The sequence below is a fragment of the Triticum urartu genome, chromosome 5A, assembly GCF_056163025.1.
Source record: "Triticum urartu cultivar PI428250 chromosome 5A, HENAU_Tu73, whole genome shotgun sequence".
Classification (NCBI taxonomy): domain Eukaryota; kingdom Viridiplantae; phylum Streptophyta; class Magnoliopsida; order Poales; family Poaceae; genus Triticum; species Triticum urartu.
Window position 1 is genome coordinate 664,869,756 of NC_141877.1, and position 13,473 is coordinate 664,883,228.

Below are 13,473 nucleotides of genomic sequence, written 5' to 3' on the forward strand. Positions count from 1 at the left end.
TCCTATAGACTCAATGTGATCTTGGATCACTAAAATATAAAATGTAGAGTCTTGATCTTGAAGCTTGAGCCAAACTTTTTGTCCTTAGAATTTTGAGGGATCCACTTTCCTCATCCATGACATGCCATTCATTGAGCTTTTCCTGAAATATTAATCTTGGAATAATGTTAGCTCAATGAGCTATATGTTGTTAGGAATTACCAAAACCACCTAGGGAAAGTTGCACTTTCAGGGATTAAGAACTAGGCTTCTCATCTTTCTATCAGGAACACGTGTTGCTAATCCATAGACTTATAGAATTGATAGTTTCAAGCCTCAGTTCCATTCCTACTACTTCCGTATGTTGACAGATGATCTTGGAACCTTGATATTGTGTTATTGAGTGGTTATGCCACCATTTTGCAGGATGTCTCAAATCTTTTGAGCATTTACATCTGTTATCATGTCCGAGTCATCCCAGGTTTCTAAGTAGTCTGATGAATTTGCAAACCCCTTCCTCCTGTTTCTGATGTCCATTTGGGCTAGATTAATCACACTATCGGTGAGTTGAGGTACTCTGTTGCCTCGACATATATGGTGGAGCTATTATTATGACCCTAGGTGTTTTAGGGAGTCACCTAGTAATCTAGCCATGTTTTGTGTTCCGGTGTGATGATTCTGGCCACCATTCTCGAAAGCATTCCGTGATGCCATTTAGTAGTAGGTATTCTATTCCTGGGTTCTTGAACCCAAGATTCACCCTACTTACCTCATGTTGATAGTGTTTGCTCGTTCCTTTAGGATATTAGTAACCTTGCGACAGTCCTCGAGGTCCGTGGTATTTCTTTCTTCCAAATACCATGAACCATTAAGGCAGCAGTTCTTTGAACCAAAATATCACAATCAGAGTACACTTGAGGAGTTCTCCATTCATAATTGTGATTCTGCCAGTCCTACCTTCCTGCATGGGTTGTCTGGAAGAAACTTGTTGAACTTGGTTCGACATACTAATCTATGCATCCACAACTCAGAAAGATATATGTCCTCTTGAGTTGTCCCTCTTCATTTGTATTCCGACCATCGCCTATCAATTGATAGTCAGGAGTAATTGTGCATCCATGTTATCGATGCTTATTATTCTTGTGGTCTGTTAAGCCATTCTATTTCAGAATGACTAGGAGAAACAAACTCCAGTACCTCATCCATATCCAGGATTGGGTCAGCAGTTGTATTCCGCAGATCAAATGCAATCAAGTTTTTGTTATGTTCTACCCTGAAGTATTACCCACTTTATGCTAGGAATGTCATGAGAATTGCACCATCTCTTATACATTCTTGACGCAGTGATACTTCTTGCCATCATTTTTCATTCCTCGGTTTCCGTGTTATTGTAACCGGAATGCCGACAAGTGAATCATGATGTGTGAAATCAATACTCCGAGCAACTCGTTGCTTGGTAGTAAATGGATAATATTCTCATTCTTAGCGTGTTGGTTATTGAACTACCATTCTAAGATTAATCTTGCTACCTAGTCCATATTTCCTGGTGCACTCCTCGATCTTTGAGTTAGGATTGAATCCCTTGCTCTTCTGATCATGTCGTCTTGCCTTGAAAAGCAAGATTGATCTCGAGCTTAGAGACATATTGTGGTTTGTGATGTTCTGAATGTCTTCTCGGAAGTATTACCAGGTTGTCACCCGACCGCTATGTTGAGTTCGTGATCAAGTTGGTTTCTTGCAAACCACCCTTTTTCTCCAAGAATCTGTGTTGGATACCCTGAACTAGTCGCTCGAGCTAAACAACAACTTGCAGAGTTGGAAGATAAAAGCTTAATCCACTTAGTTCATTCCAAAGGGATATCCTTGTGTTTGTGTGTTAGTTGAAGAAAGATGATATCTTCATCGATTGTTCCTCGTGATCGGTTGTTGGATCTGTTGTATTCTCAGAACTTTGATTTGAGTGTGGGCTTTCCTGAAATCAAATCAGTACCAACGATATTCGTAATGTTGTCTTACTCTTGGCTGACTCCTCGAGCATACACCATTACATCTTTTGGTCTGACCAATACTATCACATTGTTCACATAATGGGGAAGTCCAGTGATATGGAAATTCCGATGAGTTGCTATTGAGCCCATCAGCAGCATTTTGTCTCCTCCATGATTTGTGTTGAACATCCAGCTAGTGTTGGAAACTTGTGTAAGCATTTTCTTCATGCCCCGTTCATGAAGTATATGTTTGGATGAAAGAAGTGACTTCCTTTGATTCACGTGCATTTGATGTAAGTTGCCGCCGTGAATTCGAGAAAGTTTGTTCTGCTTCCTATGGAATCATCCCAAGTCAGTCATGCATGTGTGAAGTATTCTATGGTCTGATAGACTGATCATGTTCATTCTATACGCATCCCTAGCACACCAAGCCACTGATTGATTTGTTCAAGATAAAGGAGTCTGTTCTAAAGTGTTAATCCTTTAGACTTCCGCGTGGAGACTTCAATATCCTTAATTATGGTTCCCCAACCTGAACTTGGTAGTATTTTATTATAAGACTACCACGTGGTCACGCTTGTCTCGGACAACATATTCACCTGTTTGTAGCAAAACCAGCTCATATTTTGGAGCTTACTACCGTAGTCCATTTCTCGAGAATCTCGCAACGTAGTTTCATCGATTCATGTTGCAAACTATCATTTTTCTTTCTAGATTCGATGAGTCTGGAATATCCTGACACCAACCAGATCTGAATCTCAGGCAGATGTGATGGTTGGGACGTTTTCCCAATAGCTATAATATTGGTCTCTCGGTAACCGGTAAATTGGATGACGTGGCCAACATACCCAACCGGAAGACCTATTATTGTAGTATCTTGTTTGAAGAAGTTGGCCACTTCCCCACAAGGATCTCGTAGAATTTATTCCAATAGTAGTTCCTTATGGATTTTTGTGTTCCCGAAGTCCGACCTTTTACTTGATGTCCTAGATACCAAACCATATCAATAAATGGGTTATGCTAGCACATCAAGGAGAACATTAGAAGCGGAGTGCTAAATGTCTCTCAGTCGATCATCCAGATTTTGATCCCTTGGCCTCGCTAAGGTGAAATCTGAGAAAGTGTTATCTTTCTTTGCATCTGCATCCTCCACCATTATTCATCATGGTAGTATGTTGTGTTGCCAGGATCGTTGACATGGATATTGGTAAAACTTATTGAATATGGGAATGCTCAAGTTCTTGAGAGCATGTGCAATCACTAGGATTTATCATCGGCATTAATTGGGATCTGCTCTCAGTTTCCTCGGTTATGCTATAACCTTTCCGATAGTGGAATCTCTCTCTACTGTTGGGTTTCTCCCCAGTTACTAGAATCATTCCCAACATTTGCATTTTGTCCCCAGCTTGCACCCACCATTGTGCCCTTTCACTATGATCCGCCTTCTCAGCAGTTATTGTCCAAGATCATCTTCAAAAGTGGACCTCCCATGGGTCCCATCCATCTCCGATGATAAGCAAAAATCATCCCTTGCGTTGTCTTCAACAAGGTAGTCCACATCATCCATCCTAGTCCGGGTATGTCATCCCTTCGTATTCCGCCAAACGATTATTCTGATTTTCCCTAGGCTGGTATGAAGAGTTTCAATGATCTCTGAATCAAAAGTAATTCTTTTTGCCACTTAAGGGAATATCTCTGCGAGTCACCTTATTCTAAGATGTCTCGTTATGGTATCATGGCAACTCAACTCCTCGCTACGTTGACAACCGTTCACCACCTTCTTAAGCGTGAAATTGTTGTCTATCTAGTGAACCATCGTCATCTTTTACACTCCATCCCCCTGGAAGTATGTTTCATGTCTCAGCTCGAGAGATGTTTTATATCTCACCCCAAGAGTTGATCTTGAGTTGCCCGATCTTTGAGAAGATCGATTCCGGTAGAGTTCCTGTCCGTCGTCATTATGTTGGATGAAGATCTTGAAAGGAAGGACGCCAAGATTGATCTGAAGCAGTTGGATCATGAAGATTGTGTTAAGCCTTGCATCCCCTTTGTCTTCTCAGCTCACGTCCTGAATCTCGGGACGAGATTCTTGTATAGTGGGGGTGAGTTGTCACATCCCTAGCTTCTGGCATTGCACTAGGTTAGCTTCATGTGTGCATCATGTTTAAATTTTGCCTAAACTTCAAATGGGGATGTTCAAACCCTAGCACCAAATGAAATCCAACTAGGATGACAAGGAAATATTCTCAATGATCCCAAAATTCCTTTGGAAATGTTCATCATTTCTGATAAAGGTAAAACCCTCTGCCAAAAATGATAAACATATTTCTAGGTCATTTCTGGATTTTTTGAATTAACTCATATTGTACTTGAATTGGGGCATTTAAATCCTATAAATATTTTAAATGCTCTAATAATTCTGAAACTAGTTGAGGGCTGTTGGGAATAATTTCAATAGTGCCCACAAATATTTTTAGGATTTTTGGAAATGCTCTGGCATTTTTAATAAAGAAAAAACAATTGCAGAAAATAGAAAATAGAAAAAATTAATAAAAGAGAGATAGAGAGAGGGTTTTTACCTGGCACTCACCTGGGCCTCACCTGTTTTGGCCCAGCCCACCACCTGGCGCTGCCAGTTGTCGTCCAGCTCCCGCCAGTCAGACACCGCGCGCGTGGTCGCCGCGCGTCGGCACGCGCCCAAGCCACCTCCTGCTTCCGCCGACGCTAGAGGCTAGCTGGACGCGCCACGCAACCGCCCCAACCCCTCTGGCCTATCCACTCCTTCTCTCCCCTCCTCTGCTCTCTCCTCGCAGCGCACCCGAGCACAGCTGCAGCCGCCGCTCGCCGTAGCCATGGCCACCGGCCACCCCACGCCTCGCCGACGCGCCCAGAAGCTCCGCCACCTCATCCTCCACCCCCTCCCCGAGCCACGCCCCGTCGGAAGCCCTGCAGCGTCATCCCCGACCTCGTCTTCAACCTCTGACCGCCGGCAAACTTACCAGGGATTCGCGAGCTCCAGCCCCTCCCCGGCCTCGCTGTTGCCTCTACTGGAATCGTTGTGAGCCCCTGCCCCTTTCCCCTCTCTCCCCGTGCTCGTCCGCGCCTTCTAACCACCGTAGCCATCGGAGCCCATAGCTCCTCGCCGCCGGCCATGTCGCCACCGCGACCACGGTCGTGCAAGCACGCGTCCGAGCCCACCGCTGCACTCGCTGCACTTCCGCAGATTGATCACGACCATCCACGGCTCCAGACATGCCACGCAACGCGCAAACCGCTGTTGGCCGAACTCCGGCCGCCGCTGCGAGCTCCCTTCCGACGAGCTCAGTCCACCCCGGGTGCTCCCGCTTGCCCCGTTAGATGCGCGTGATCGCCAGCTCCCCGTAGAGCCTCTCCACCGCTCATTTGGTCGCCTGAGTTGCGATTCCGAGCGACTCCGCCGTCTCTGGCGTTGCCGATGACGAGCCGTGGACCAAGTCCGGCGAGGTTGACTCGTTTGACCTGGGGTTTAACCCCCAGGGTCCCTGACGTGCGGGCCTGTCTCTGTTAATGTTTAGCTAGATTAGATTAGTGCTAATTAACCCTGACAGTTGGTTTAGAAACTGACATGTGGGTCCCCGAGCATAATTAGGTTAGTCTAAATTTCTGTTAAGATTAGTACTAATACGTGTGGACCCCACATGTCAGCTTTGACTTTGGTCAAGTCCATGTTGACTGGTCCCACCTGTCATCCACCCAAACCAGCCTGAGTCACTGACGTATGGGTCCCACATGTCAGGTTTGACTTGGCCGACCCAGTTGACCTGCTGACGTCACACCTATGTCATGCTGACGCAGTAAAACATTTTTTGGATTTAATTTTATTCAGGAAATTCCACACAATGCCCAAAACTTCTAAAAATCATAGAAATTAAACTGTAACTCCAAATGAAATAAATTATATATGAAAAATTATCAGAACAATCCAATCTATCCACCTGTACCATTTTCATGCATGTTAGAACAACTTAAGGCCACTGTTTAGGACAAATCAAATGAATGGTATTTAACTAACCACATGTGGAGTTTGAATTTGAACTTTGGGTTCAAACCAACTTCATTTAATTGTGTTGCTAGTTGCATTAGCTCAATCAACAACACATTGCCATGTCATTATCATGCATCATGTTGTGCATTGCATTGCTTGTGTTCCTTCTCTGTTGCCGGTGGTTGTCCCCTCTCGATAGACGTTGTACCGATGCTGTAATCGTTGACACTGATGAAGACCCAATGATATTTTTAGAAGTGCCAGGCAAGAAAAACCCCCTTGTTCATTTCCATACAATCCCACTCTCTTGCTCCTGCTCTCTTTTACTGCATTAGGACAACAACGTTTCAACTTTTACATGCTGCGGTAGTTGAACCCCTTTCCTCTGCATGACCTGTCATTGCCATAGTAAATAGATGAAACCCACTAGCATGAGTAGGAGTTGTTTGAGCCCTCATGTGCCTACTCATTCATGCTTGTTTTTCATGCCTGCTATTGCATAGAGTTGTGTTAGGTCTGATTCATCGGGGATGAATCAGAGGTGTGTGAACATGTCCTACTGTGTGTGAGCTAAGATGTGAACACGATTTAGTAAAGGTAGCGGTGAGAGGCCATGTAGGATTACATGGTGGGTTCTCTCATTGAAACCATCCTTAGGAACTGAGTTCTGTGTTTGTGATCCATGAAACAGCCACTACGACACATTGGGCCCTAAAATATGACCCCGATCGACTTACTGACCCCTCTCGTCCTCTGTCCAGGAGTTGCAACTAGTTTCTGGTGTTTATAGGTTATGTGTTGGCGGCCGTGCGTAGTGCTGACCCTAGGGGCGGGCTATGATGCAGTAGATACACCGTGGTCGGGTATGCCGGGCGCCCGTTTGGCGTCTCGGGACCCTGTACACATAGTTTGGGGCCGTTGAGGACACCCCGGCCGGATTTCCTTGCGGATGGAACCCGAATAGGCGATAAACCTGGACTAGAGGCTTGTGCGGTTAGTCAGGTCGTGTTCTACACCCACGTCAGCTTTCGCTTGAAGTCTGCCGAGCATGTCGTGTGCAGACGCTAAGTGGTGCAAACATGTGTGACGAAGTACACCCCTGCAGGGTATAAAACTATTCGAATAGCCGCGTCCACGGTAAAGGACTTCTGGGTTGCCTATAACAGTTCATAGACAAGTGGAAGTGGATACTCTAAAATGCGCAAGAGAAGCGTGAGTGCTATGGATGGCATTCTCGTAGGTAGACGGGAGCGGATCCATAGTGGCGTATGGATTGGTGAATATGTGCACTCGTGTGCGCCACCTCAAAAGAGTTACTTGCAGTCGTAGTTTAAGATAGCCACTGAGTCAAAGCTGGCTTGTTGTAGTTAAACTCCACCCCCCCCCCCCCCAGTTGATACCGATGCATATGTAGCTAGTTCTGATGTAAGTCTTGTTGAGTACTTTTGTACTCACGTTTGCTTAATTTATGTTTTGCAGAGAGACTTCAGTCTCGCTAGTAGTTTCGCGTGGGCTTCGACGTTTATCTTGATACCTCAGCTTCGATCTTGTGCCCTCGGCGGGATTTGGTAGATAGTCAGGCTTCTCAGCCTTTTTCATTTGTAGTTGTCTGTACTCAGACAAGTTAAGCTTCCGCATGTGCTTGTTGCTTGTATGCTCTGTATGTTGGTCATGAGACCATGTTTGTAATATCTCGCTCCTCGGAGCCTAATGAATAAATACTTGAGTCGTAGAGTTATGTTGTGATGCCATGTTGTATTTACACATATGGAGCATATTGTGTGTATGATTGAAATGCTTGGTATGTGTGGGATCCGACAATCTAGTTGTTATCCTTGGCAGCCTCTCTTATGGGGAAATGTAGTCTAGTGCTTCCATGAGCCACAGTAGTCTGCTATAGCCTGGTTCACCGGAGTCCTGCTAGCCCAGCACTACTACTCAGGACACTTGACTGGCCGGCATGTGTTTCACTTCGTTCCTGTGTCTGTCCCTTCGGGGAAATGTCACGTGGTGACATCCGGAGTCCTGCCTAGCCTGCTACAGCCCGGGTTCCCGGAGTCCTGTTAGCCCAGTGCTACAGCCCGGATTCACACGCTGCTGACTGACATGCTCGATGTGATTCATGTATGCCTGTCCCCATAGGTTCGTGCCGCTTTGGGTTCACGACTAGCCATGTCGGCCCGGGTTCTCTATCATATGGATGCTAGCGACATTATCATATACGTGAGCCAAAAGGCGCAAACAGTCCCGGGCCAGGTAAGGTGGCACCCGTGGAAATACCATGCGTGAGGCCGCAAAGTGATATGAAGTGTTACATGCTAGATCGGTGTGACTTAGGATCGGGGTCCTGACAATATATGGTCGAGGAATAACACCAATGCTGGCCCGCATTGGGGATGCTCCGGTTGTCCCACACTTTTTTCTTAAATGTGTATCGGTGGTAGGTTTGGCTATGGTCCCCGATCACTAAGCGATTGCTGCGATCTGCCACCGCTAGCTTCGTCATGATGCTGCAAAATCCGTTGAAGCCTCTTAAACCAACATGAACTGGCTAGCTTTGGAACTCCGAGGATGTGGTGGATCCACGGCCTGCCAACCACACAGTTCAGCTTCACCGGGACTGTCACGGTGTACCGCCTCTGAGACACCACACAACCGTCGTAGATCACCTATTACCACCATAATTATGTAACACGTCGCTTCCAGCCTCCCAAGACTCACAGCAACGTAACGTGCCCCTTCCAAGACACACGCCACCACTGCTACAACAGATGGTATTCTAGATCGTCTGTATGCCCCGTCTCCATGTCGACCACACGGGCTTTGTTGGGCAGCGGGGCGCCGAAGACCAATGAGGACAGTGCTTCCATTCTTTACCCAACATATACTCCCTCCATCCAGAAATATTTGTCCGAGGAATGGATGTATCTAGATGTATTTTAGTTCTAGATACATCCATCTGTATCCATTTCTACGACAAGTATTTCCAGACGGAGGGAGTATTACATAATAGTGAATCTAATAAGAATCCTCTGCTAGTTATGCCATTATACAAATTGTCCAAATGACTAAGATGCTAATTAGACTGAACACACTAGTAGAAAAGGGGGCAAAGGTCCAGGCCGGGTCAGCCCATTAGTCCCTGTTCAGTCCAGAACCGGGACCAATGGGGGCATTGGACCCGGTTCGTGAGCCCAGGGAGCCGGCCGGGCCACGTGGGCCATTGGTCCCGGTTTGTCTGGACCTTTTGGTCCCAGTTGGTGGGACGAACCGGGACCAATGGGCCTCGCTCCTGGCCCACCACCATTGGTCCCGGTTGGTGGCTTGAACCGGGGCCAAAGGATCCCCTTTAGTCCCGGTTCATGCCACCAACCGGGACCAATGAGGTGCCTATATATACCCCCTCGCGTAAGAGCAGAGCACACTGCTCTATTTTTTCTGGCCGAGGGGGAGAGGGCTTGGTGGTGCTCTAGCTCACCTCCTATGCACACAAGGTGTTCGATGGAATGCCCGAGCCACACTACTTAAGCTTTCTCCTCTCCAAGCTCGACCTCCAAGCTCCATTTTCCTCAATATTTGACTAGGTTTAGTGGTCCGTCACACCCCGTCCCCGTCTTCACCGCCGTCGATCACCCGCGCCGAGCTCATCGTCGGCACCACCGTGGTGAGCCTCTTGTTCTTATCTTCTTTCTGAAAGAAAAAAATATTCTTACTTGTATGTTTACACATATACTTGTATTATTTTCTTACTTTTATTATTTCATCTTATATAGTGCGATGGTTTTGGTACCCGCCCCCGTCGGCCCTCGTCATGTCTATGATTCGAATGTGGTATATATATTATCTTTATAACTGTTGGTTCATTTATTGTTTATAATGTGACATAGATTTTATTTATCTAGGATGTATGTGAACCGGAAATTCCAACCGACCCTATTGTCGAGAGGATAAATTTAGTTGAAGAAGAAAACAATTTCTTGAAGGAAAAATAAAAAAATTGAGGAGGAGAAGAAGATATTGGAGTTGCATGTTGCGGATGTCGTCGATGATCACAAGATCAAGATGGATGCAATGCGCTTGAAGATGAGAAAGATTAGAAAATATGCCATTCATACCGAGGCTTGGTATCATTATGTCGTTGGATCAATTGTTACCTTGGTTGCGATTATGATCGCATTTATTTTCGCATTGAAATGTTTTACATAGTTTCAATGTATGGTTTAATTAATTAGATGCTCTGGAGAGCTATATGTTGTTAGATGAGAACTATGTATGTACTTTTGTTTTAATGTGATGATGAACTTCTATTAATTTGGACACTTAATTATATATAATGCACGCAGATGAACCGGCAATGGATGTACGGTGACAAACACACCTCCGAGTACCTTAAGGGCGTGCATGAGTTTCTCGATGCGGCTGAGGCAAACAAGCAGAATGGTTTTATGTGTTGTCCATGCATTGAATGTGGGAATACGATGTCTTACTCTAACCGGAAAATCCTTCACTCCCACCTGCTTTACAAGGGTTTCATGCCACACTATAATGTTTGGACAAGGCACGGAGAAATAGGGGTTATGATGGAAGACGGTGAAGAAGAAGAGTACAATGACAACTATGTGCCCCCTGAATACGGTGATGCTGCAACGAGGGGAGCTGGTGAAGATCAAGAGGAACCAGACGATGTGCCCAATGATGTTGCAACGGGTGAAGCTGCTGAAGATCAAGAGGAACCAGACGATGTGCCCGATGATGATGATCTCCGCCGGGTCATTCTCGATGCAAGGACGCAATGCGAAAGTCAAAAGGAGAAGCTGAAATTCGATCGCATGTTAGAGGATCACAAAAAAGGGTTGTACCCCAATTGCGAAGATGGCAACACAAAGCTCGGTACCATACTGGAATTGCTGCAGTGGAAGGCAGAGAATGCTGTGCCTAACAAAGGATTTGAGAAGCTACTAAAAATATTGAAGAAGAAGCTTCCAAAGGATAATGAATTGCCCGACAGTACATACGCAGCAAAGAAGGTCGTATGCCCTCTAGGATTGGAGGTGGAGAAGATACATGCATGCCCTAATGACTGCATCCTCTACCGCGGTGCATACAAGGATCTGAACGCATGCCCGGTATGCGGTGCATTGCGGTATAAGATCAGACGAGATGACCCTGGTGATGTTGACGGCGAGCCCCCCAGGAAGAGGGTTCCTGCGAAGGTGATGTGGTATGCTCCTATAATACCACAGTTGAAACGTCTGTTCAGAAATGGAGAGCATGCCAAGTTGATGCGATGGCACAGTGAGGACCGTAAGAAAGATGGGAAGTTGAGAGCACCCGCTGACGGGTCGCAGTGGAGAAAAATCGAGAGAAAGTACTGGGATGAGTTTGCGAAGGACCCAAGGAACGTATGGTTTGCTTTAAGCGTGGATGGCATTAATCCTTTCGGGGAGCGGAGCAGCAATCACAGCACCTGGTCCGTGACTCTATGTATGTATAACCTTCCTCCTTGGATGTGCATGAAGTGAAAGTTCATTATGATGCCAGTTCTCATCCAAGGCCCTAAGCAACCCGGCAACGACATTGATGTGTACCTAAGGCCATTAGTTGAAGAACTTTTACAGCTGTGGAATGGAAACGGTGTACGTACGTGGGATGAGCACAGACAGGAGGAATTTAACCTAAAGGCGTTGCTGTTCGTGACCATCAACGATTGGATCGCTCTCAGTAACCTTTCAGGACAGACAAACAAAGGATACCACGCATGCACGCACTGTTTAGATGACACTGAAAGTATATACCTGGACAAATGCAGGAAGAATGTGTACCTGGGCCATCGTCGATTTCTTCCGACCAACCATCAATGTCGAAAGAAAGGCAAGCATTTCAAAGGCCAGGCAGATCACCGGAAGAAGCCTGCCATGCGTACCGGTGATCACGTACTTGCTATGGTCAATGATTTACACGTAATCTTTGGAAAGGGTCCCGGCGCACTAGCTGTTCCGAATGACGCTGAGGGACACACACCCATGTGGAAGAAGAAATCTATATTTTGGGACCTACCCTACTAGAAAGACCTAGAGGTCCGCTCTTCAATCGACATGATGCACGTGACGAAGAACCTTTGCGTGAACCTGCTAGGCTTCTTGGGCGTGTATGGAAATACAAAAGATACACCTGAGGCAGAGGACCTGCAACGTTTGCACGAAAAAGACGGCATGCCTCCGAAGCAGTATGAAGATCCTGCTAGCTATGCTCTTACGAAAGAAGAGAAAGAAATCTTCTTTGAATGCCTGCTCAGTATGAAGGTCCCGATTGGCTTCTCGTCGAATATAAAGGGAATAATAAATATGCTAGAGAAAAAGTTCCAGAACCTAAAGTCTCATGACTGCCACATGATTATGACGCAACTGCTTCCGGTTGCATTGAGGGGGCTTCTACCGGAAAACTATGTGCATTGAGGGGGCTTCCGATTAGCCATTATGAAGCTATGTGCATTTCTCCATGCAATCTCTCAGAAGGTGATCGATCCAGAAATCGTACCAAGGCTAAGGAGTGATGTGGCGCAATGTATTGTTAGTTTTGAGCTGGTGTTCCCACCATCCTTCTTCAATATCATGACGCACGTCCTAGTTCATCTAGTCGACGAGATTGTCATTCTGGGGCCCGTATTTCTACACAATATGTTCCCCTTTGAGAGGTTCATGGGAGTCCTAAAGAAATATGTCCATAACTGCGCTAGGACAGAAGGAAGCATCTCCATGGACCATCAAACAGAGGATGTTATTGGGTTTTGTGTTGACTTCATTCCTGGCCTTAAGAAGATAGGTCTCCCTAAATCGTGGTATGAGGGGAGACTGACTGGAAAAGGCACTCTTGGAAGTGACCCAATAATATGCAGGGACGGATATTATTGGTCTCAAGCACACTACACAGTTCTACAGAACTCTACCTTGGTGACCCCGTATGTCGATGAACACAAGAACAGTCTACGCTCCAAACACCCGGAGCAGCGCGACGACTGGATTACATATGAACACATCAGGACTTTCAGCAGTTGGTTGGAAACACGTCTCAGAGGTGACAACACTGTTTGTGATGAGCTGTACTTGTTGTCCAGGGGACCATCTTTGACTGTATTGACTTACAAAGGATACGAGATAAATGGGAATACATTTTACACGATCGCCCAAGATCAAAAGAGCACCAACCAAAACAGCGGTGTCCGCTTTGATGCAGCAACTGAGAGCGGAAAGGACACATATTATGGTTACATAGTGGACATATGGGAACTTGACTACGGACATGATTTTAAGGTCCCTTTGTTTAAGTGCAAATGGGTCAATCTGTCAGGAGGCGGGGTACAGGTAGACCCATAGTACGGAATGACAACCGTGGATCTGAAAAATCTTGGGTACACTGACGAACCGTTCGTCCTAGCCAATGATGTGGCACAGGTTATCTATGTGAAGGACATGTCTACCAAAC